Here is a 22,991-nt window from a genome sequence, read left to right on the forward strand (position 1 = left end):
GTCATATATGGCCTGTATTATGTTGAGGAAAGTTCCCTCTATGCCTACTTTCTGGAGGGGTTTTATTATGAATCAGTGTTGAATTTTGTCGAAAGTTTTCTCTGCATCTATTGAGATGATCATATGGGTTTTCTCCTTCAATTTGTCAATATGGTGTATCACATTGATTGATTTGCGTATATTGGGGAATCCTTGCATTCCTGGGATAAACCCCACTTGATCATAGTGTATGATCCTTTTAATGTGCTGTTGGATTCTGTTTGCTAGTATTTTGTTGAGGATTTTTGCATCTATGTTCATCAGTGATATTGGCCTGTAGTTTTCTTTCTTTGTGACATCTTTGTCTGGTTTTGGTATCAGAGTGATTGTGGCCTCGTAGAATGAGTTAGGGAGTGTTCCTCCCTCTGCTATATTTTGGAAGAGTTTGAGAAGGATAGGTGTTAGCTCTTCTCTAAATATTTGATAGAATTAACCTGTGAAGCCATCTGGTCCTGGGCTTTTGTTTGTTCGAAGATTTTTAATCACAGTTTCAATTTCAGTGCTTGTGATTGGTCTGCTCATATTTTCTATTTCTTCCTGGTTCAGCCTCGGCACGTTGTGCATTTCTAAGAATTTGTCCATTTATTCCAGGTTGTCCATTTTATTGGCATACAGTTGCTTGTAGTAATCTCTCATGATCCTTTGTATTTCTGCAGTGTCAGTTGTTACTTCTCCTTTTTCATTTCTAATTCTATTAATTTGAGTCTTCTCCCATTTTTTCTTGATAAGTCTGGCTAATGGTTTATCAACTTTGTTTATCTTCTCCAAGAACCAGCTTTTAGTTTTACTGATCTTTGCTATTGTTTCCTTCATTTCTTTTTCATTTATTTCTGATCTGATCTTTATGATTTCTTTCCTTCTGCTAACTTTGGGGGTTTTTTGTTCTTCTTTCTCTAATTGCTTTAGCTGTAAGGTTAGGTTGTTTATTTGAGATATTTCTTGTTTCTTAAGGTAGGATTGTATTGCTAGAGCTTCCCTCTTAGAACTGCTTTTGCTGCATCCCATTGGTTTTGGGTCATCCTGTTTTAATTGTCATTTGTTTCTAGGTATTTTTTGATCTCCTCTTTGATTTCTTCAGTGATCTCTTGGTTATTAAGTAGTGTGTTGTTTAGCCTCCATGTGTTTGTATTTCTTACAGATTTTTCCTGTAATTGATATCTAGTCTCATAGCGTTGTGGTCAGAAAAGATACTTGATATGATTTCAATTTTCTTAAATTTACCGAGGCTTGATTTGTGACCCAAGATATGATCTATCCTGGAGAATGTTTCATGAGCACTTGAAAAAAATGTGTATTCTGTTGTTTTGGGATGGAATGTCCTATAAATATCAATTAAGTCCATCTCGTTTAACGTATCACTGAAAGCTTGTGTTTCCTTATTTATTTTCATTTTGCATGATGTGTCCATTGGTGAAAGTGGGGTGTTAAAGTCCCCTACTATGAATGTGTTACTGTCGATATCCCCTTTTATGGTTGTTAGCATTTGCCTATGTATTGAGGTGCTCCTATGTTGGGTGCATAAATATTTACAATTGTTATATCTTCTTCTTGGATCGATTCCTTGATCATTATGTAGTGTCCTTCTTTGTCTCTTCTAATAGTCTTTGTTTTAAAGTCTATCTTGTCTGATATGAGAATTGCTACTCCAGCTTTCTTTCGATTTCCATTTGCATGGAATATCTTTTTCCATTCCCTCACTTTCAGTCTGTATGTGTCCCTAGGTCTGAAGTGGGTCTCTTGTAGACAGCATATATACAGGTTTTGTTTTTGTATCCATTCAGCCAATCTATGTCTTTTGGTTGAAGCATTTAAAACATTTACATTTAAGGTAATTATCGATATGCATGTTCCTATTACCATTTTCTTAATTGTTTTGGGTTTATCATTTTAGGTCTTTTCCTTCTCTTGTGTTTCCTGCCTAGAGAAGTTCCTTTAGCATTTTTTGTAAAGCTGCTTTGGTGGTGCTGAATTCTCTTAGCTTTTGCTTGTCTGTAAAGGTTTTAATTTCTCCATCAAATCTGAATGAGATCCTTGCTGGGTAGAGTAATCTTGGTTGTAGGTTTTTCTCCTTCATCACTTTAAATATGTCCTGCCACTCCCTTCTGGCTTGCAGAGTTTCTGCTGAAAGATCAGTTGTTAACCATATGGGGATTCCCTTATGTGTTATTTGTTGTTTTTCCCTTGCTGCTTTTAATATTTGTTCTTTGTCTTTAATTTTTGATAGTTTGATTAATATGTGTCTTGGCATATTTCTCCTTGGATTTATCCTGTATGGGACTCTCTCTGTGCTTCCTGGACTTGATTGACTATTTCCTTTCCCATATTAGGGAAGTTTTCAACTATAATCTCTTCAAATATTTTCTCAGTCCCTTTCTCTTTCTTTTCTTCTTCTGGGACCCCTATAATTTGAATGTTGTTGCATTTAATATTGTCCCAGAGGTCTCTGAGACTGTCCTCAATTTTTTTCAATCTTTTTCCTTTATACTGCTCTGCAGTAGTCATTTCCACTATTTTATCTTCCAGGTCACTTATCGGTTCTTCTGCCGCAGTTATTCTGCTATTGTTCCCTTCTAGAGAATTTTAAATTTCATTTATTGTGTCGTTCATCACTGTTTATTTGCTCTTTAGTTCTTCTAGGTCCTTGTTAAATGTTTCTTGCATTTTCTCTATTCTATTTCCAAGATTTTGGATCATCTTTACTATCATTATTCTGAATTCTTTTTCAGGTAGACTGCCTATTTCCTCTTCATTTGTTAGGTCTGGTGGGTTTTTATCTCGCTCCCTCATCTGATGTGTGTTTCTTTGTCTTCTCATTTTGGTTAACTTACTGTGTTTGGGGTCTCCTTTTTGCAGGGTGCAGGTTCGTAGTTCCCGTTGTTTTTGGTGTCTGTCCCCAGTGGCTAAGGTTGGTTCAGTGGGTTGTGTAGGCTTCCTGGTGGAGGGGACTAGTGCCTGTGTTCTGGTGGATGAGGCTGGATCTTGTCTTTCTGGTGGGCAGGTCCACGTCTGGTGGTGTGTTTTGGGGTGTCTGTGGACTTGTTACGATTTTAGGCAGCCTCTCTGCTAATGGGTGGGGTTGTGTTCCTGTCTTGCTAGTTGTTTGGCATAGGGTGTCCAGCACTGTAGCTTGCTGGTCGTTGAGTGAAGCTGGGTGCTGGTGTTGAGATGGAGATCTCTGGGAGATTTTCACCGTTTGATATTACGTGGAGCTGGGAGGTCTCTTGTGGACTAGTGTCCTGAAGTTGGCTCTCCCACCTCAGAGGCACAGCACTGACTCCTGGTTGGAGCACCAAGAGCCTGTCCTCCACACGGCTCAGAATGAAAGGGAGGAAAAAAGAAAGAAAGAAGAAGATAAAATAAAATGAAGTTAGTAAAATAAAAAATAATTCTTAAGAAAAAAATTCTTTAAATAAAAACAAAAAACGGACAGACAGAACCCTAGGGCAAATGGTGAAAGCAAAGCTATACAGACAAAATCACAGACAGAAGCATACACATGCACACTCACAAAAAGAGGAAAAGGGAAAAAAATATATATCGTTGCTCCCAAAATCCACCTCCTCAATTTGGGATGATCCGTTGTCTATTCATATATTCCACAGATGCAGGTACATCAAGTTGATTGTGGAGCTTTAATCCGCTGCTTCTGAGGCTGCTGGGAGAAATTTCCCTTTCTCTTCTTTGCACAGCTCCCAGGGTTTAGTTTTGAATGTGGCCCTGCCTCTGCGTGTAGGTCGCCGGAGGGCGTCTGTTCTTCGCTCAAACAGGACGGGGTTAAAGGAGCCGCTGATTTGGGGGCTCCGGCTCACTCAGGCCGGGGGGAGGGAGGGGTGCAGATGCGGGGCTGGCCTGCGGCGGCAGAGGCCGGCGTGACGTTGCACCAGCCTGAGGCGCGCCGTGCATTCTCCTGGGGAAGTTGTCCCTGGATCCCAGGACCCTGGCAGCGGCGGGCTGCACAGGCTCCCCGGAAGGGGGGTGTGGATAGTGACCTGTTCTCACACACAGGCTTCTTGGTGGCGGCAGCAGCAGCCTTAGCGTCTCATGCTTGTCTCTGGGGTCTGCGCGCCTGTCTCTGGAGCTCCTTTAAGCAGCACTCTTAATCTCCTCTCCTCGCGCACCAGGAAACAAAGAGGGAAGAAAAAGTCACTTGCCTCTTCGGCAGGTCCAGACTTCTCCCCGGACTCCCTCCCGGCCAGCCGTGGTGCACTAACCCCCTGCAGGCTGTGCTCACGCCGCCAACCCCCGTCCTCTCCCTGCGCTTCGACCAAAGCCCGAGCCTCCGCTCCCAGCCCCGCCCGCCCCAGCAGGTGAGCAGACAAGCCTCTCGAGCTGGTGAGTGCCGGTCGGCACCGAGCCTGTGCGGGAATCTCTCCGCTTTGCCCTCCGCACCCCTGTGGCTGTGCTCTCCTCCGCGGCTTCGAAGCTCTCCCCCTCCGCCACCTGCAGTCTCCGCCCGCGAAGGGGCTTCCTAGTGTGTGGAAACCTTTCCTCCTTCACGGCTCCCTCCCGCTGGTGCAGGGCCCGTCCCTATTCTTTTGTTTCTGTTTATTCTTTTTTCTTTTGTCCTACCCAGGTACGTGGAGAGTTTCTTGCCTTTTGGGAGGTCTGAGGTCTTCTGCCAGCGTTCAGTAGGTGTTCTGTAGGAGTTGTTCCACGTGTAGATATATTTCTGGTGTTATCTGTGGGGAGGAAGGTGATCTCGCGTCTTACTCTTCCGCCATCTTGAAGCTCTCCTGTTATTTTTAATAGTTATTAGTTTTGTATATTCTGCATTTTTTTCTACTTAGAAAGTTATCATGCTTTAACATATTTTTGGTCTTGCTGAATCCACCAAGACCTCTAGTACAATGTTGCTTCCAACAAATTCTCTTTAAGAAAAAATATTTAAAGGTTTTTGGTAGATAAACCTTGTCAGGCCAAAGAATTCCATTGCATTTTTAATTTGCCAAAAGTTTTATATCATAAAAGAGTGTTAAATTCTTTCAACTTTTTTTTTCTGTACTTTTGAGATGATCTTAAATTTTCTCTCCTTTAATATGTTAGTACTTTGAATGACAATGATAGATTTTGTAATATTAAACTATCCTTGTCTTTTTGAGATAAACCTGACTGGGTCATGGTGAATTATCTGTTTTTTATAAGGAGCAAAATTATTTGCTAATATTTTCTTTGGAATATTTGTATCTGTTTCATGAATGAGACCGCCCCGCAACTTTCTTTCCCATGCTATCCTTGTCTGGCTCTGGATTAGGGTTACATTGACTTGTAGAATGAATTGGGCATTATTCCCGCTTTTTCACTTTTTGCGAGTTTCTATAAAATTTGAATGATTTTTTTAAAATTTGATGAAACATGGCCCTGGTATTTTTATTTGAAAAGATTTTAAACTACTTCAACTTATTTAATTAATATAGTACTATTGAGCTTTTCTGTTGAGTCATTTTTGATAAGATACTTTTCTAGTATTTTAAAATTTTATCTAAATATTAGTGCAATACATTTATTTATTATATCCTCTTACTACTTTTTTTATCAATAACTAATTTTAACCCCTCTTTTTTAATATATTTAAAAAAATTAAATTTATTTTTGGCTGTGTTGGGTCTTCATTGCTGCACGCAGGCTTTCTCTAGTTGCGGCGAGCAGTGGTTACTCATCATTGCAGTGCATGGGCTTCTTGTTGCGGTGGCTTCTCTTGTTGCGGAGCACGGGCTCTAGGTACGTGGGCTTCAGTAGTTGCAGTACACGGGCTTAGTAGTTGCTACACGTGGGCTCTAGGGCACGTGGGATCCAGTAGTTATGGCACGTGGGCTCAGTAGTTGTTGCTCGCGGGCTCTAGAGTACAGGCTCAGTAGTTGTGGTACATGGGCTTAGTTGCCCCACGGCATGTGGGAATCTTCCATGGCTTGAACCTGTGTCCCCTGCATTGGCAGGCATATTCTTAACCATGCACCACCAGCAAGTCCCAGTCCCTCTTTTTATTACAATTTTTTTTTTTTTTTTTTTGCGTTACGTGGGCCTCTCACTCTTGTGGCCTCTCCCGTTGTGGAGCACAGGCTCCGGACACGCAGGCTCAGCAGTCATGGCTCACGGGCCCAGCCGCTCCGCGGCATGTGGGATCTTCCCGGACTGGGGCATGAACCTGTGTCCCCTGCATCGGCAGGTGGACCCTCAACCACCGCGCCACCAGGGAAGCCCTATTACATATATTTTTATTTTTGTTTTTTGCCATCTCTCTTTTATTCTTGTCTAGTTTCCTCAGAGGTCTGTCCCTTTTAAGAAACAATTTTGGATTTGTTGTCCCTCTTTGTTGCTTCGCTTCTTATATTTCATTGATTTTTTTGTTTATATGTTTATTATCTACTTCCTTCTTTCTTTGTGTTTACTTTGCTGCTCTTTTCCCAACTTTAAAACTTGGACTCTTTATTAATTCAGTGCTTTCTCCTTTCCAGACATTTAAGGCCATGGATTTCTCTTCTGATTTGACCCACGAGACATGTGGAGTTCAATTATCCTTTTGTCCTGGATGTCTTTCTCATTTGCAGTGCTGTCAGAGAACTTGACACTGTGCCTTTAATATTTTGCAGTTTACCTGTGGCCCAACAGGTGTTGAGCTTTACAGGTCGGCTATGTGTTCGGGGAGAGTGGGGCTGGCTGGACCGCGCTGGTGGACCCTGCTCTTAGGTCTGGAGCCCAGTCTAGCCAGGTCCCTGCCACCTCGCCATTGAGACTGCTCTTGGGAGGCCACCTGGATCCCCTCAGCCTCTGCCCAGACCCTTCAGGAGCAGGGATGCAGTGCAGCTCTCCCTCCACACGGCACCCCTCGTGGTGTCCCCGCCAGTCCTGGGCGCCGACCCTGCCACGTGCTGGTCCCCAATTGGGTCCTCCGCCTCTGAGTGCTTCCCAAGCCCCTAAGTCCTGGCTGCATCGATGCTGTGATGCAGGAGGCCCTGGGGCCACTCTATCTCCACAGGCCCTCAGCCTTCTCTAGACACGTGTGTGATCTGAGTGCTTCTCTCGGTGCACACCCCCTCCCTTCAGGACCTCTTGGCTTCCACCCTCCCTCCTGCACAGCCTGCTGTCCACAGTGCAAGATTGAAAAGCACCGCCCCCCCCCCCCGCCAGTTGCCTCCTGGGGCTTCCCATCGACCCAGAATAAAGCCCGGAGCTCAAACAGGGCTGGCATGGCCCCTGAGGTCAGCCCTGCTCTGTCTCCTGACCTCCTTCTCCCCAGACTTCCATCTGCTCATGCAGTCCCGCTGGCCTTCCCACTGCTCCTTGAACTTGCCAAGCCATTTCTGCCCCTGGAACTTTCTACCTTCTGCTCCTTCTGCGAGGATGCACCTCCCCAACCCCATGCAGACCGTGCATCCTCTCAGACCACGCCAGGCACTGAGGTGCCCGTCCTTGCCTGGCTACCTTGCCCTTCGTAGGGTGTTGATCAGTTTCTAATTATATCGTTCTCCCCCATCAGGACAGTGGTGCCATGTGCAGTCACGCAGTGTGTGTCTCCACCTTAACACCTGTGTGGCACGCAGTGGGTCGGCTTGAATAGTTGCCACCTGACGGATGGTCTGCTGTTGATAGTCGCTTTTCTTTGATTACCTGTGACTTTTGACAATTTCCCATGTTTTATTGGTTATTTGTTGTTTACAACTCGCTGGAAATGATCTCCCCCTCCTCACCTTCTGCTGAAAACTTTTCCTTGAAGTTTGTCCCATTCACGTTTTTTTCAACGTTCATTTAGTTGGACTCTGTGATGATTAATTTTATGGATTAACTTGACTCGGCCACAGGACCCAGATATTTGGTCGAACACTAGTCCAAACGGTGAAGGTATTTGAAAATGGGATTAACATTTAAATCAGTAGATGTTGCATAAAGCAGGTTGTCCTACGTGGGTGGGCCTCATCTAATCAGGTGAAGGCCTTAAGAGAAAAAGCTCGAGGTTCCCTGAGGAAGAGGGAATTTGCCTCTGGACTCAAACTGTGGCATCAACTCTTCCCTGGGTCTCTGGGCTGCTGGCCCACCCTACAGATTTTGGACTCTCCAAATCTTGACAATCACAGGACCCAATTCCTTAGACTCTCTCTTCCCCGCTATCTGTATATCAATATACACATGTACATTTATCTCTCTATCTCGTATATTTATTCTCTGAAGAACCCTGACTGATACAGACTCTTTTGCATGTTGTATACTTCAGCCGCTCTCTCTCCCATAGTATTTAGCTTTGTTTATTGTGATTTTATCCTCATAGATTAAAATTTTTTCTTTCTGTAGGCAAATCTATCAATATTATTTTTAAAGTTCCTGGCTGTGGTGTCATTCTGAGAAAACGCCTATTCACCCTGGCAGAGCATAAATAATTTCCCATAATTTCCTCTGGTCTGAGTTTTGATTTGCATCAAATGCTGGTCCTGACTTTGCTTTTGTCCTGACGGTGAGAGCAGGTGTCCTGTCTCTTTGCTCTTTCCATCTCCCAACTCTTTTGAGGTCTTGTCCTGGTCATATGTCTTCTAGAATAAACTCAACAAACAAGGGCCCGCTGTGGGCCAGGAACAGACACGGGCCGTGGCTGGAGAGAACAGCCTGGTTTCTGCCCAGGTCTGGGGAGGCTTCATTCCCAAGCCTTGGGGAGCAGGAATGGCTGAGACCCTTTCCCCCAAGCACCAAGGGAGGGGCGGGCAGTTGGGCCCCAGGCAGGGGCTGGGAAGTGAATCCCACACCACGGGGCCAGGATTGTCAGGCCTTGATTTAAGTATGGGAGGGCGGATGTGTGCTGTTTGTTACCACAGCTGGAAACAGATGTTTCTGCCCTGGGAGGAGGGTGTCCAGGCAGGTGGGGCTGCGGGGACTCGGGTGAGCTGCAGAGCAAGGGGGGAATACGGCCCTCGGCTGCATGTCACAGGGCTGAGCGGCGGCCGGGGCTGCGGTGCCAGGAAGGCCACAAACACAGCCTTGTTGGGGGAAATGGCCGAGCCCGGGGCCCCAGGGCTGTCACATGCCTCCTGCAGAGAGGCCTCTGGAGTGGCAGAGGTGGACTGATGGTTATTTAAGATAAAAAGGGGAAGTCTGCGGACAGGCAGCTCGCTGGGTTTTTCTGTTGAAGAACTGGGTGAAAGTGTGCGGAGTCCACCTGGCAGGCACCGAGGGCTGAGGGCTGGCTGCGGTCAGGGGAGCTCGGCCGCTAGGCGGGGTGCAGGGACGTTTGTGGGTGACAGCGCACTTCATGCCTTATTTTGGGGCTTTTTGTGGAAGTCTTTCCTGGACAGAAGGAAGCTCAAGTACAGACCCCCTGGCCCAGACCAGCACCCACCATGCTCAGGGGATCGCGGCTGTAGGCTTTGGTGCTGACAGCCCTTCTGGCCTCCCAGGGCCTGCGGGTGGGTCCCACGGCGCAAACCCCAGGGCAGGGCGGGGAGCCTGGAGCACGGGCCTGGGGGCAGCCGGGAGACGCTGTGGCCACACGGGGGCCTTCCGTGGAGAGGCCGGCTGGGGGCCCGCGCGCGCCCTCCTTGGTGGCTCTGAGGCCTCTCACCCCACCAGCCAGGCTGCCCCTCCCTTCCTTCACACATTGCTTAGCTGCTGTGCACGCCGGGGCTTTACCATCCGGGCTGTCCAGGCTGGAGATAAGGCAGCACCAGGGGCCCCAGAGGTGGGGAGGTGCCGTGAAAGTGGGACACGGGCGTGGGGCAGGGTGGCTTGGCCGGTCTGGGTCAGCCGGGTGAGGCGTGGAAGTTTTGATTTCATTCTTGGTGTGATAGGAGCCCATCACTGGGTTTGGGCTGGGGCTGCCGGGACAGATGCGAGTTTTGAAAGACCGCCCTGGCTGCGGGCCAGGGAGCGGGTGAGCGGGAGTCGTCTGGAGATGACCCTGAGGTGTCTTTTTGGCAGGTGGTCATTTACTGAGGTGGGAGAGAGGGGGCGAGGGGTTGATCTCAGAAGGGAAGTTACTTTGGGGCTGCTCCATCCGGTCCACCTGTGACCTTGGGACTTGCTCTGTGCCAGGGGCAGCCCCGGTCTCCATCCCCTCAGTGAATGTTTGTCGGCACCTCCTGCACGCGGGCTTTGTTCAGGGAGCAAGGGAAAACCCTGTGCTCTGGGGTAAACTTTCTGGGTGAGGACAAAGAAACAGCCAGCTAGTGTCATGAGTACGTGAGCCGTAGAACGTGCCAGAAGGGCCAAAGAAGAGACCTCGGCAGGGAAGGGGGATGGGTGTGGTGCCGTTCTCATTAGGGCAGATGGGGTGGGCTTCATGCAAAGACTTGAAGGGGGTGAGGGAGGGACCCTCCAGAGCCTGGGAAGAGGTCTCTTCGAGGGGACAGCAAGTGGGGAGGCCCTGCCTGGAGGAGGGAGCAGGTGGGGTGGAGGGACGGGAGGCTGGGGCAGGGCGGGGCCACCACAAGGACCCCAGGACCTGCAGGTGAATTTCTGATCAAATGTGAGGCCCTTTCGGGCTGTGGACCAGCTGAGGCCTCATCCAAGTCGAGACAGGGCTGCCCTCGCTGCCAGGCTGAGAAGGCTGCAGAAGGCAAGGGGGTGCAGAGAATGCCACCAAGGAGCCTGCAGGCATGGCGACTGCCCTGGCCAAGGCGGCGGGCCGGCCAGTGTGGGAAATGAGGCTTCCTGGATGGGTGTGGCAGGCAGAGCACAGGTCTGCTGCTCGACTGGGGCAGGCTGCAGAGAAAGAAGGGAGTCAATTCCCAGAGTTTGCACCCAAGCCGCTGGCAGGGCGGGGCACCCTTGGCTGGGACGGGGAGGATGCTGGGGATGGGCTGGTGTGGAGGGACTGTCGGTGTCTTAGTTCCTGCGGCTGCAGCAAATTACCACAAACACGTGTCTGCTCATGGTCTGCAGGCCAGACGTCTGAAACAGTCTCACTGGGCCTCGAGCAAGTGAGGGCAGGGCTGTGCGGGGAGGGCCTGCTCCTGGCCTTTTCCAGCCGCCCGAGCGGCATCCCTTGGCCCGTGGCCCTGTCCTCCATCTTCGAAGCCGGCAGGGTAGCCGGCCCTGCCTCTGTGTCACAGGCCCTTCCTCTTTGTGCCAGGTCCCCCGGGCCTCCCCCTCGTGAGGACCTGGTGATGACGCTGGGCCGAGAGGCTAGGACCCTCGCGCATCTCAGGGTCCCGGGCGTAGTCATCTGCACAGTCCCCACTCACAGGCTTCAGGGATCAGGACATCTTCAGGACCGTGTCCAGCCCGCCAGCCAGATGTTTGTTGGCAGGTGTGTTGAGGGTGAGACGTGTTGTTGACTTCCAGCGCCAACATGTGGAATGAGGTCCACATTTGGGGACAAGAGAGGAATGCCAGCCGTGGACAAATGCTGTTGGGCCACAGGCTGGGTTGGGGGCTGCAGGGCACAACCAGTGACAAGGGGAAGCCGGCAGCGTGGTGTCCAGGAGCCAGCGAGGGGGGCGAGAGCATGACGCCCGACACGCAGACCGGCCAGGGAGGGCACGGCCTCGGCACCGACCCCTCACCCCCGCCCTGGTCCGCGGGTGGGGAAGCAGGGAGGACATGCCCGAGGCTGGCACCCGGGCAGGTGTCCGCCACGCTGGCCGCCCCTCCTGGTGGGGCGAGAAAGCCTGGGCTGATCGGGGCCAGGTCCACCCCCTCGCCTGCCGCAGGGACTCCGGGCAGTGGCGGGGAGTGACCAGGTGCTGGGCAGGACCAGCGTCTTCTCCAAGCCCTGTGGGGCAGCACTTTGTCTACTCCCCAGCCCGCCCTGCGTGAGGGGTGCTGTCGCCGCGTCTGACGGAGGGGTGGATGCATGGAGGGCTCGGGGGCTGCCCGAGCGTGCAGATGGTGAGGGCGGCTCTGTGCGCCCAGCTGCTCCCGCCACCACCACTCAGTGCTGTCTCCTGTGCGTGTGCGTGTGTGCGCTGCATGAGCACACGTGTGCCTGTGTGTGAGTGTGAATCCGTGTGTGTGCGTGGCTGCAGACCCGCACCTGTGCCCACGTGCATATGCCCTTGCTTTTGCATGTGTTTGCACACGTGCGTGTGCTTGTGCTTGCAGGGTGCGGACCCATGTGTGCACTGCATGTGTAGGCGCACACATGCTCATGTGTGTGAGGAGTGCATGCATGTGCACATGCATGTGTGCACGTGTGCCTGCCTGTGTGGACGGGCACATGTCTGGTGTGGGCAGCAGGGCCTTTGGTGCAGGGAGCTCTCCCAGCTTCCTTGTCGCGGCAGCTCCCCGATGCATGCCCTGACCCTGCCGGCCCCCGTCCTCGGATGTTTTCCCTCAGCCTTCTGGGTTCTCTGACCTGGGGATACCCGAAAGGCTGGGACACAGAAACAGGAGGCAGGTGACGTGAGCCAAAGCTGTTTATGGGGCTGGACGGTGGGCGGGAAGGTAAGGGGGCCACAGTCAGGACCGCTGGCTCAGGGCCAGCTGGGGGAGCCACCCACCTCCCTGTATCATGATGCCCTCCTCTCTGTGTCGGGGGCTGGGCTCTGCCGTGGGCAGAGGAGAGTGAGTGGGGGTCAGGGGTGGGGCTGGAGGCCTCTGTGCACAGGGTGGAGTCCTGCCCTCTGGCAGCAATGGGCGGCGTGGAGGCCAAGCTTCCCCCGCTGCAGTGCCGGCACCAGCTCTCTGGGACTACTTCACCTGCAGCAAGAGCCCCAGGGTCAGGAAGGTGGCGGGGTCCCAGAGGACAGGGTGCAGGCCCCCAGGTCAGGGCCCCCCCGCCCAGCTGAGTCAGGGACCCCACCTCTCTGACCCCCACGAGCGCAGGTCCAAATGCCTGTCCTATGCTAGGGCTGTGGGTGGAGGGAGGGGAGCCGCCCTGCTGGGCTCCCTGCTCACGGGGCGCCGGCTGCCTGGGCCACCCTACCTTGATGAAGGTGACGAAGCCGCTGTAGAGCAGGGTGACAAGGAAGAGGGCCACGAAGGTGAGCCACAGGCGGCCCGTGTCCTCCAGCTCTGAGTAGTCGTCACTGCTCTCGTCCTGGCTCCGCGGGGGCAGGGTGGCCAGACCTGGGGAAACGCCAGTGCCGCTGAGACCATGCCTGCGCCGGCACACGGTGGGCCCCCAACGCGCACATGCAAACGGCCTGCTCCCTGCCGGGCCGCGCTGGCCGCTGGCGCTCCGCAGGGCCCGCCGGGTCACTGTGCCTGGTGGGGCTGACGGTCTGGAACCAAACTGACTCACAGCTCAGTTCATGCCAGCGTGACTGGGCGCAGCGAGTGGGGGGCACTGACACCGATGTGGACACAGGGGGCCCGGCCCGGCCAGGCTGGACTGCGAGAGCCTCCCTCAGAAGTGGCAGCTCTGTGACAGGGTGAAAGATAAGATGGTGCCAGCCAGGCAGAGAGAGCTGGGAACAGCGTCCAAGCAGGAGGAACAGCATGACGAGTGCCCTGTCTCAAGAGAGCCTGACGCGGAAAAGTGGACGGGAGCTCCGTGTGCCTGCAGCGGGGACCTGGGGCCAAGCGGCGGGAGAGGAGGCCAGAGTGGGGCTGGGACCGGGCCCTGCTGGTGACTTTATCCTGAGAACAAAGGGCTTTAAGCAAGGGCATGTGAAGGCCAAGTTTGAATATCAAAAAGTCATTCCTGCTGGAGTTGGAGTGGTTGGGGTGCAAGGCAGGATGAGAGGAACTTGCTAGCGTCCGAGCCCAGGTTAACACACTTGTGCGGAAAGCGCCCCAAAGTCCGGAGGGAGACCCCGGGGGCAGGTAGGAAGTACTGGGTCCCGGGACCCATCTCATGCCCCGGACTTTCCTAGTCGTTCATTCCATGAATGTTTATTGAGGGTCTTCCTTGTGCTTGACCAGAGTTACTGGAAGTGGGGTCTGTACGTGGTACTGGCCGGGAACCACTGGTCACAGGGCACAGGAAATAGGTATGGAAATTGTGTGCATTGGAAATTTTTATAGCAGTCTGTTGAATCTAATAATAAAAAATCAGCACATCTTGGTTTCTGTTTGTCTCAGATTTCTAGTAATTAGTTCATATTGTATTCTGCAAAGGTATTGGTCCATGATTCACTGGAAAAAATTTAAAAGGCAGCAGCCCTTTGCCACAGAAAACTTGAAGGAGCCTGTTCTACACACATGGAACGCAGGGGTGAGCAGGCCAGGGGTCAGTGAGATGGGTAAACATGACGACAGGTTCCCATGGACCTGCTCCATCCAGTTAAAGACCAGGTGTACCAGATGCCCCATGACCCAGCCCTGGCGTCAGGGATGTCTTCTCAGTTACACAAGAGAGCTCGTGTGAATGATAAGCAGAAGTTGGCGGGATGAGAAGGTGGGAAAGATTTAGGGTGGGGGAAGCAGCGTTGGGAAGAATTGCAGGTGAGAGAGGTCATGCCCATTCACCCCTCTGGAGCGGGGCAGGAATGTGTCAGCGGGCAGCCCATTGGGCACAGTCTGAGAAACCCTGGGACAGGGTTTCTGTCCTGTCCTGACAGGGACAGGATCTGGAAGTTTTCCTTAGGGCAAAAGAAGCCATGAAAAGAGCTTGAGCCGAGGGGTGACGTGACTGGCATTGCTTCCAGTCCCCACATCTGGGTCACCTGTGGGGCTGATTCTATTTGCTAGTTTAAATCTTGATCACGCGTGAAGGTTTTCGCTTATGTGCATGCTAGGAGATTTTGATTGCATGTGGACGTTGTGCACAGACAGACGGTGAGCCTGAGGTAGATTATCCATGTGTATTTTCCATGAAGTGGGCACACACCTCCTCTGTTGGGCGGGGAGGGTGAGGGGCTCATTGTTTTCACCAGGAGTTGAGCTGGGCTGGGTAGCAGGATCGCTGGCTCCTGGGTCTGAATGTTTGGGTGGGGTCAGGCCCCTCCAGTGGGGCTTTGGGGTCTAAGCCTCGTCCAAGGCTGGAGATCTCTTGCCTCGCTCTGCTCCCAGACACTGCTCACTCAGCAGAAGTCCTGGGTGGGGGAAGCGGCGGGTGGGGGAGGTTTGTCTGGGGCCCATTTATATTCCCACTCCCCAGGCCAGCCCACACAGACGCTACACCTCGGCAGATTCCCTCGCGTCCCTCTCCTCTCATGGCTGCCCAGGCCTCTCAGTGGCCAACAGCCTCCTCTGGCCCAGGGATCTCGGCCAGTTGGACGCTGAGTCCTCAGCTCTTCAGAGGCCTTAAATAAACCTGGTTTTCACTGTTTACTCGATGTTGTCCTGTCGCCGCGTGAGTGACCATCTCACTAGCTTCTGCATCCTAAGTGGAAGCAGAACCTCGATGGATGTTTAAAGATCACCTTGGCTGCTGAGTGAAGGATGGGCTGTGGAGGGGGCGACGCTGGCAGCGAGACCGGCAGGGAGCGCGGAGGTCTGGGGTGGGGTCAACAGAGAGAGGCGTGAGGACTCGAGGTATTCAGGAGTTGGGGGGCTGCCTGGCTGCGAGGGTGGCGGAGGGCTGAGGTCCCTTGGCTTCACTTTGGGGGATGGGACGCATGGCTGAGGAGTGCTGGGGCCGCAGAGCAGGCCAGGAGGGAGAGGCGAGGCGCCCCATGGGAGGCAGCGTTCCAGCTGCCGTTTTGTAACAATAACGAGGACCACAGGTGCTGGCCTATGCTGAGCACGCTGCAAGTCTCCCCTCCTTTGGGAAGAGGCGGACGGTGGTGGGCTGACCCTAGAGCGGCGGGGGATGGCGGGCCTACGGATGGAGGACCGGGGGGACCCTGGGTCCTTGGAGGAAAGCAGCAGGACCCGTCGAGGCAGCAAGCCACGACTCGGGGGGCATGCAGCTGGCCCAGCGAAGAGAGAGGCTGCAATCCAGGCTGTGCAGGTGCTGAGGAGAGGGCGGCCGAGGCTGCCTTAAGCAGGGAGCCGTCCTGGCTGCCCTCCACTGGTCGGGAGGAGGGGTCGGGGCAGGGAAGGCCCAGCTGCCTGCCGGCTCAGACCCGGGGTGAGATGGTGCGGGCTGCGGCCTCCTGGACGAGGCCTTTCTTCCCCTCACTCCCAGGGGGCCCTGCGGACTGGCCAGGCCTCCTGTCGCCTCTGCCGCCCACCCTGTCTCCAGAGTGTGTGGCCCTGGCGGGTGGACATATTTCTGGCCCCTGTGGGAGGTGTGGGTCAAGGCTCTGAAGGTGCCCGGTCCAGGGTCTCCTGGGACATGAGACCACGGAGAGCCTGCGCTGTGCCTGGGGGCCCGTCTGCCCAGGGGAAGAGAGAGGGGCAGGGGCAGGAGGCCATTTCAGTGACCCAGGAACAGACAGGCCGGAGGGGCGTGAGCCGTGACAGGTGGCCCAGCACAGACGGCGCCTGGATGGGGAGGGGCAGTGCTGTGAATCGGGCTGTGCCCCAGGCGGGCACTTCAGGAGGATAACTGCTGGGGCACAGGTAGGTGGGCCGGGGGTGCAGCCGCTCTCCGGGGGACCCTGCAGGGCCAGCGGGGGCACTGCCCACCAGGAGGCCGCTGCTGCCAGGCCCGTCTGTGTGAGGGCTGCTGTCCGGGCGTCTCCTCCACTCCGAGGGGTGCCCATGGCGAGGGCCAGGGCCGTAGGCAAGGTGCCCGACCCCAGTAGAGCAGGAGCCTTCCTGTCCCCCTCGCCTTGCCGACTCGGGCCCCCCAGCTGCCAACACCTTCCTCTGCCTGGCTCCTGTCGGGTGGCCTGGGGCCTGGGCCCCTGCTACAGCTCCTGCCCGGCCCAGGGTGCCCACCACTGTCCCTCTTCTCTGGCGCTGTCTGTCCACTCTTCCCCTCTGAGTGGCGTGTGGTCAGGGCCTGCCGTGGATGTGTGCCGGTCTGACTCCCTTGGGTGCCCTAACCCAGCCCCCGCTTCCGGGCATATCTGGCTTCCCAGGTGCTGACCGTGCTCCCGGATGGGCGGAGGTCTTGGGGGCTGGGGAGGCTTGGACGCCCCCGGGGGGCCGCTGTCTGGGGTGATCACCCTCACACCCAGCCCAGGGAAGGCCCTGCTTTGCACCCAGAGGTGGGTGCACCTTGGAGGGAGATGGCTGCTCCTCAGGGACTGGGGTGGGGGGGCCCACCTCCCACCCTTCCTGGGCCAGCACATGGTGTGTGGACACGGGGCCGGGCCCGATGGGGCAGCTTCCAGGGCACCCAGAGCCCCCAGGGCAGGGAGGCGTGCACTCCAGACGCGCAGCAGCCTGGTCCCCGCTGCCCGGCTCCTCCGGGGCCGCCCCTCCGCCCCCGGCCCAGCGTCTGCCACCGGCTCGGATGGAAGCCCCCAGCCCGCGTGACTCACCACCAGTGTCCAGGTTCCAGCTGGCGCTGAGCAGCGTCCGGGAGGCCTCGTGCCTGACCACACAGGTGTAGGTGGCAGCCGCACGGCCCGGGAAGGCGGGGACGCGCAGGACGCTCCAGGTGCGGAACGAGGAGTTCCCAGGCTGGGCTGCGGGGCGCGCCGTGGCGGACCAAGAAGGGTCCACCTCACGCTGCCCCTCCAGCCAGGCGAGGAGGATGCCCAGCGGTGAGAAGTTGGACACCTCGCACAGCAGCCAGGTGGCTGCCTCGGCAGCGGGCAGTGGACTGGGCGCCGTCAGGACGCGGATGGCAGGCTTGCTGGGCGCCAAGGCCTCTGTAGCGAGAAGCCCGGTCACGCTTTGGGCCGGGGGCATCGGGAGAAGCCAGGCGGCCAGGGGATGCTGGGTCCCACCCCCCGGGGTCCCCTGATGGAAGGAGGTGGCCAGGGGCGCTGCCGGCTGCGGTGTGGGGCGCAGGGGGCCCGCGGCTGCCCTGTCTCCCCGGCCTGGGAGCCGCCCTCACCGTGTTCTCTCTGTGCTGCCAGAGTCACCGGGGACTGCAGGCCAGGGCCACTCAGCGTGCAGGTGACGGACGTCCCATTGTCCCACAAGGCCCTGGACAGGGGCAGGTGGCTGCTCTGGCTCCAGGACCCGTTGGTGTGCTCTTTGGGCTCCTCCTCCGTGTGCCCGCTGTGGGGCTTCCCATCCACCTCCCAGGACAAGCGGGCTGCCTGCAGGTCGCCTCCCACCGCCAGGCAGGTGAAGGTGGCCTGAGCCTGGATCCACAGGCCCTGCAGGGGAGGGCGCAGCAGGTAGACCCTGGGGGGCTGGGTGTGGTTCCGGCACTCTGCAGGGGACAGGGACAGGTTGGCGAGGGTGCGTGGTGGTCCCTGGCGCAGTGGATGGGAGCGGGGTCGAGGGGTGGCCAGCAGCTCCTGGTGTCTTTAGTCACCGCCCAGCCCCAGGCCTGCCCTCTCCCCAGAGCCACCAGCCCTTGCTGCTTTCAGAAGGGCAGTGGGCCGGTGACCTCCCGTTGCCCACAGCCGGGCTGGGGTCTCGCTTGCAGGCAGGCTCTCTCGGCCGCTGAAAGTTCTCCACCCTTCTCCCCACCCCCACACTTGGTTGCCCCAAGGACTGACCTCTGCAGGGGTCCTTTGGATTTTCTGGCATCCGGGCTTCTGTCTGGGTGCGACTGGTGGACAGCACTGTGGGGGAACGGGGTGAGTCAGGGTCTCCTCCCAGCTCCACAGACGGCTGGCGCTGTGGCCTGCCCACACTGCCGGCCCCCTTCCCGCCCTCTGGGGGTCGTCTCCATCAGCCCTCCCCGAGTACACCTCCAGGCTCTGGCGGGACCCTGGCTGTCTGCTGCTGGTCACGAGTACCTGTGCTCAGTGCTCAAGGACCGTCCCCAAGACAGCCACCTCGACAGTTTAGGGTGATGGTGACCAGTAAGTTATTGGGCCATAAATTGCGACAGCCCAGGGGTCAGCCAACTTTTCTGTCAAGGGCCAGAGAGCAAATATCTTTAGGCTTTGCAGCTGCACGGGGTTTCTGTCTGTCCTCTTGCCCTCCTCCTCCTGGTCCATCCCTCTAGAACTGGAAAGGCCAGTCCTAGGCTGTAGAGATCAGGCTTTGGGCCGCATCTGGCCTGTGGGCCGTGCGAGAGCCGGGCAGCGTCTGGGTCAGGGGGCCCTCCCTTTTCGGAGGGCTTGGCTCGTGCGGTCAGCACACCTTAGGCCCCAGGTGGGTCATCTTCCATGGGAGGGCAGTCCGGCCCCAGAACAGGAGGGCCCAGCCTGTCCTCTTGAAGCTCCGCCCTCTACCCGCCAAGGCTGCCGGGTGGATGGTCCGGCTGCAGGAATCACGGCTGGGGCTGAGTGCTGACACACGCTGGGAGGGTTGTGGGTGTGCACAGCCCTGCCGCGGTGACCTTCTCATCTGGAGGACTGAACTATCTCCTGATTCCCCACGCCCTGTGTGCCCAACCAGGCCACCCCGAGCCTGGGGGACACGCACGGCGGGAGCAGATTCTGCCCTGGGGTGTGAGCGTCTTGACCAATGAGCTGGGCAGGGCCCCCACGGAGATGCCACCTCGGGTCACGGCCGCTGTCCTCTGCTTGGAGCTGCACTAGCACTCCAGAGGGCCGGCGATGGGGCTGCCATTCTCTGTGTGACCAGCACACCTCCAGTGGTTTCTGCCCTTCTCAGAGCGAGGACACGCTTCCCAGGGTGGCAGACAGGGGGAGGTGTGACCCTGGGCCCCAGCCAGGCCCCCAGCACTCGAGAGCCTGGAGCCGGGTGGAACTGGGGGTGAGGTCGGCTTTCGCCGGCTGCCACGGCTCCCCGGCCCTGTGGGTGGCACCCTGCTTCTGTGAGGGTCTCGGGGCTCAGTTCCATACTCCTGGCTGCCTTGGGAACGTGTGCCCGCGTGAGGCTCCACGGCGAGCTCACGGTCAGCGGGTCTGCTGGGCCAGGTGAGCCTGGAGCTGGCCTGTGGGCTCTCCCTCTCACAGTGCCCCTCACGTTGTGACCTGACCACATTCATGAGGGGCTGATGGCCACACGGGGACCTGAGGTGGTCTCTGCAGTAGGTACCCCTCAGGTCAGTGCCCTGACTTCCTGGCTCAGGCTGTGACTTAAGGACTCATGGGAGAAGTCATGGAGGGCCGCCAGAGGGAGGCAGCCGGGGGCCGGGCAGGCAGGTGGGGGTGTGCGTGGGCGGGGGCTGCTGACCTGTGATCCTTGGAGTGGTTAGGGTGAAGTCCTCTGACTGGGACATCACAGAGGACACCAAGTGGTTTGGAGTCTGCTTCGATGCTGAAATCAGGGAAGCAGTGAGCAGGTGAGGGTCAGAGTGCAGTGTGTACTGGGGGGAGGGGCCGCAAGGTGAACAGGAAGGGCAGGGGGTGGGGGGCGAGCAGGGTGATGTAGTGGGGACGCGCCTGGCCTGACCCCGCCCCCGGCCGCGGGAGGAGCCCGGCTCACCTGGGAGAGACACTGACAGGGACCGGTCGCCGTTGGGGTGCTTGACGCTGCACAGCAGGTGCTCTTCGGAGCCCTGGGGGATGCTTGAGAAAGGCAGGAGCACCTGGGAGGAGGCCGCGTACTTGCCCTCCCGCAGGACGGCCGGGAAGCTGTGGATGTTCAGGCTGCTGATGCTGGTGCTGTTACTGTAGCTCCAGGAGAAGCTGATGGAGCTGGGCAAGAAGTCCCGGGCCAGGCAGCCCAGGGCCACCGGCTTCTCATCAGACAGGGAGTTCACGCAGGAGACCAGAGGGAAGAGAATCGGGGCAGACGGGCTCCCTGAGGACCCGAGAGAGAGGACAAAAGAGAAAGGGGGCGTGAGAAGTGTCTCTCGTGCCCTGCTTGTAGGTCGGGGGTTCGGGCGACCCGCCTTCCCTCTGGGACAGTGGAGCCGGCGCGGCCTCACTGCCCCTGGCTCAGCCACACTGGGCCCAGCCTGGGGGTCTGGGGTCAGAGGGAGGGTCTGAAGGTCATCGGTGAGGATGATGCAGACTCAGCTCCACCGGCCCTCAGCACAAGCAGGTCACTGAGGTCGGCCCAGAGCAGCCAGGACGGCCCAGCATGACTCCCAGGGCTCAGCTGAGGTTAAACCCTCCCAAAGCAGCTCGTCCAAGTCGAGCCAGCCCAGCCAGTCCACTTCTGCGGGACCCATCTCAGTCCCCCTTGGTTAGCCCAGCCCCGCTCAGCCCAGTTCAGCTCCGCTCAGCCCAGTTCAGTGCAAATCAACCCAGCTCAACCCAGTTCAGCTCAGCTTAGCCCAGCTCAGCCCAGCTCAGCCCAGCCCAGCTCAGCCCAGCCCAGCTCAGCCCAGCTCAACCCAGTTCAGCCCAGCTCAGCCCAGCTCAGCACAGCTCAGCACAGCCCAGCTCAGCTCAGCCCAGACCAACTCAGCCCAGCCCCGCTCAGCCCAGTTCAGTGCAGTTCAACCCAGCTCAGCTCAACTCAGCTCAACCCAGCCCAGCCCAGCTCAGCTCATCCAGTTCAGCCTGGCTCAGCCCAGCTCAGCCCAGCTCAGCTCAGTCCAGCTCAGCTCAGCTCAGCCCAGCCCAGCTCAGCCCAGCTCAGCCCATCTCAGCCCAGCCCAGCTCAGCCCAACTCAGCCCAGCTCAGCACAGCCCAGCCCAGCTCAGCTCAGCACAGCACAGCTCAGCGCAGCTCAGCTCAGCTCAGCTCAGCCCAGCTCAGCCCAGCCCAGCTCAGCTCAGCCCAGCTTAGCCCAGCACAGCCCAGCTCAGCCCAGCCCAGCACAGCCCAGCTCAGCCCAGCCCAGCTCAGCTCAGCCCAGCCCAGCTCAGCCCAGCCCAGCCCAGCTCAGCACAGCCCAGCACAGGCCAGCTCAGCTCAGCCCGGCCCAGCTCAGCTCGGCCCAGCTCAGCCCCACTCACACCCGTTAAACCAGGCTCAGCTCAGTCCAATCCACCTCAGCTCAGCCCGGCTTAGCCCAGCTCAGACCAGCTCAGCCCAGTTCAGTCCAGTTCAGCCCCACTCAGCCCGGCTCAGCTCAGTCCAATCCAGCTCAGCTCAGAAAGCCCGGTTCAGTCCGGTTTTGTCCAGCTCAGCTCAGGCCTGCTATGGGCAGCCCAGGGTAGCCCTGCACAGTCCTGAAAGCCCAGTGGTTCTAGCCAGAAAGCACCAGACCCACTTGCCTCGGCTAAGGCACCCGGTCCAGGAGTCCCGCACAGCTGGGCTGGGCCCGGGGTCAGGTCCCTTTGTGCCCCTTGCTCTCTCCTCTCCCCGGAGTCCCTGCCCTCCCCTTCCCACTGGGCACCCGATTCCTCCGTGCCTGCCCCGGGCCCGGCCGGCTTCGGCTCCCAGCAGTGTCAGCCACCACCTTCCTCGGCTCCCTGGGATAATGCTTGCTGGCGACTTTACATTCCCTAAAGCATCTTGCAAGAGCCTAGGCGCATTTGCCCTCATCAGAAGGACGGTCCCAGCCTCTCTGGAATGGGCAGCGTGGCTTCTCCGGGGAGAGGAGAGCCTCGGGGACGCTTCCCTCGGCGCCTTGGCCTTCCCGGGCACATGCCCGTGGCCCCAGTTCCTCTCACTCCCGAGTCTCAAATGAGTCCGACTTGACAAAATCCCCTCCAGGAAAAATCCTCATTAACAATGACGGGAAACGCATTTTATGTGAATTGCCGCGCACAGCTGTGCTCTTTATCCCAAAGCTCTGCGGAGGCTGCTTTCCAGTGCACAGCAACGATCTAAAACCCAGAGCCGCCTTTCCCGCTTAAGCGAGGACACGGTAAGGGGTGCCCTGGTGTGTGAAGCACCCGGGCCCACACAGGCAATAGTCAAAGACTGATTCCCCTTCGAGTGAAAACAAAACCGTTTCATACAGATTTCCCGGAGCAGCAAATCTGGCAGCACTGGCAGCCTTCCTCTTACCTTTCCAGGCTCCCGGTCACGGGCAAGTCCCGGGGGGTCTTTGGCCTGGAAGAATTCCTCCAAATCCCTTAAAAACGGCTGATTCACCACTAGCCCACTGGCCGGTGGCAGAAGCCAGGACTGCCATCCCCTGCTCCGGGCGGTCCCAGGAGACCCCCAGCCACGGCGGGCCTGGAGGCACCCGCTCTCGGACCCTCCACGGGAGCTCCTTCCACTAAGATGCTGGCTGGGCCGATGACTCAGAACAGAGACGGCCCTTCCAAAGCGTCCTGAGTCCTTCCGGACTCACACCCGCCTGCGTCTCCTCAATCCACCAACCAACATGGTTAACTGAAATAATTCATGACGAATGCACACATTTCACC

At 56.5% G+C, this 22,991-nt stretch overlaps 1 long non-coding RNA gene and 1 gene segment (V, D, J or C); one reads left to right on the plus strand and one right to left on the minus strand.

Annotated features, from left to right (window-relative positions):
- The window catches only part of LOC105748033 (immunoglobulin gamma-1 heavy chain-like), a 201,023-nt gene that overhangs the window by 26,099 nt on the left and 151,933 nt on the right, over window positions 1-22,991 (minus strand).
- Window positions 3,485-22,991, plus strand: part of LOC125963632 (uncharacterized) — an 88,433-nt gene continuing 68,926 nt past the window's right edge. The window contains exon 1 of the long non-coding RNA XR_007475847.1: window positions 3,485-4,201. This is a non-coding gene — a long non-coding RNA (uncharacterized LOC125963632). The remainder of the gene's footprint in view (window positions 4,202-22,991) is intronic.

Source organism: Orcinus orca, chromosome 2 (assembly GCF_937001465.1).
Source record: "Orcinus orca chromosome 2, mOrcOrc1.1, whole genome shotgun sequence".
Classification (NCBI taxonomy): Eukaryota; Metazoa; Chordata; class Mammalia; order Artiodactyla; family Delphinidae; genus Orcinus; species Orcinus orca.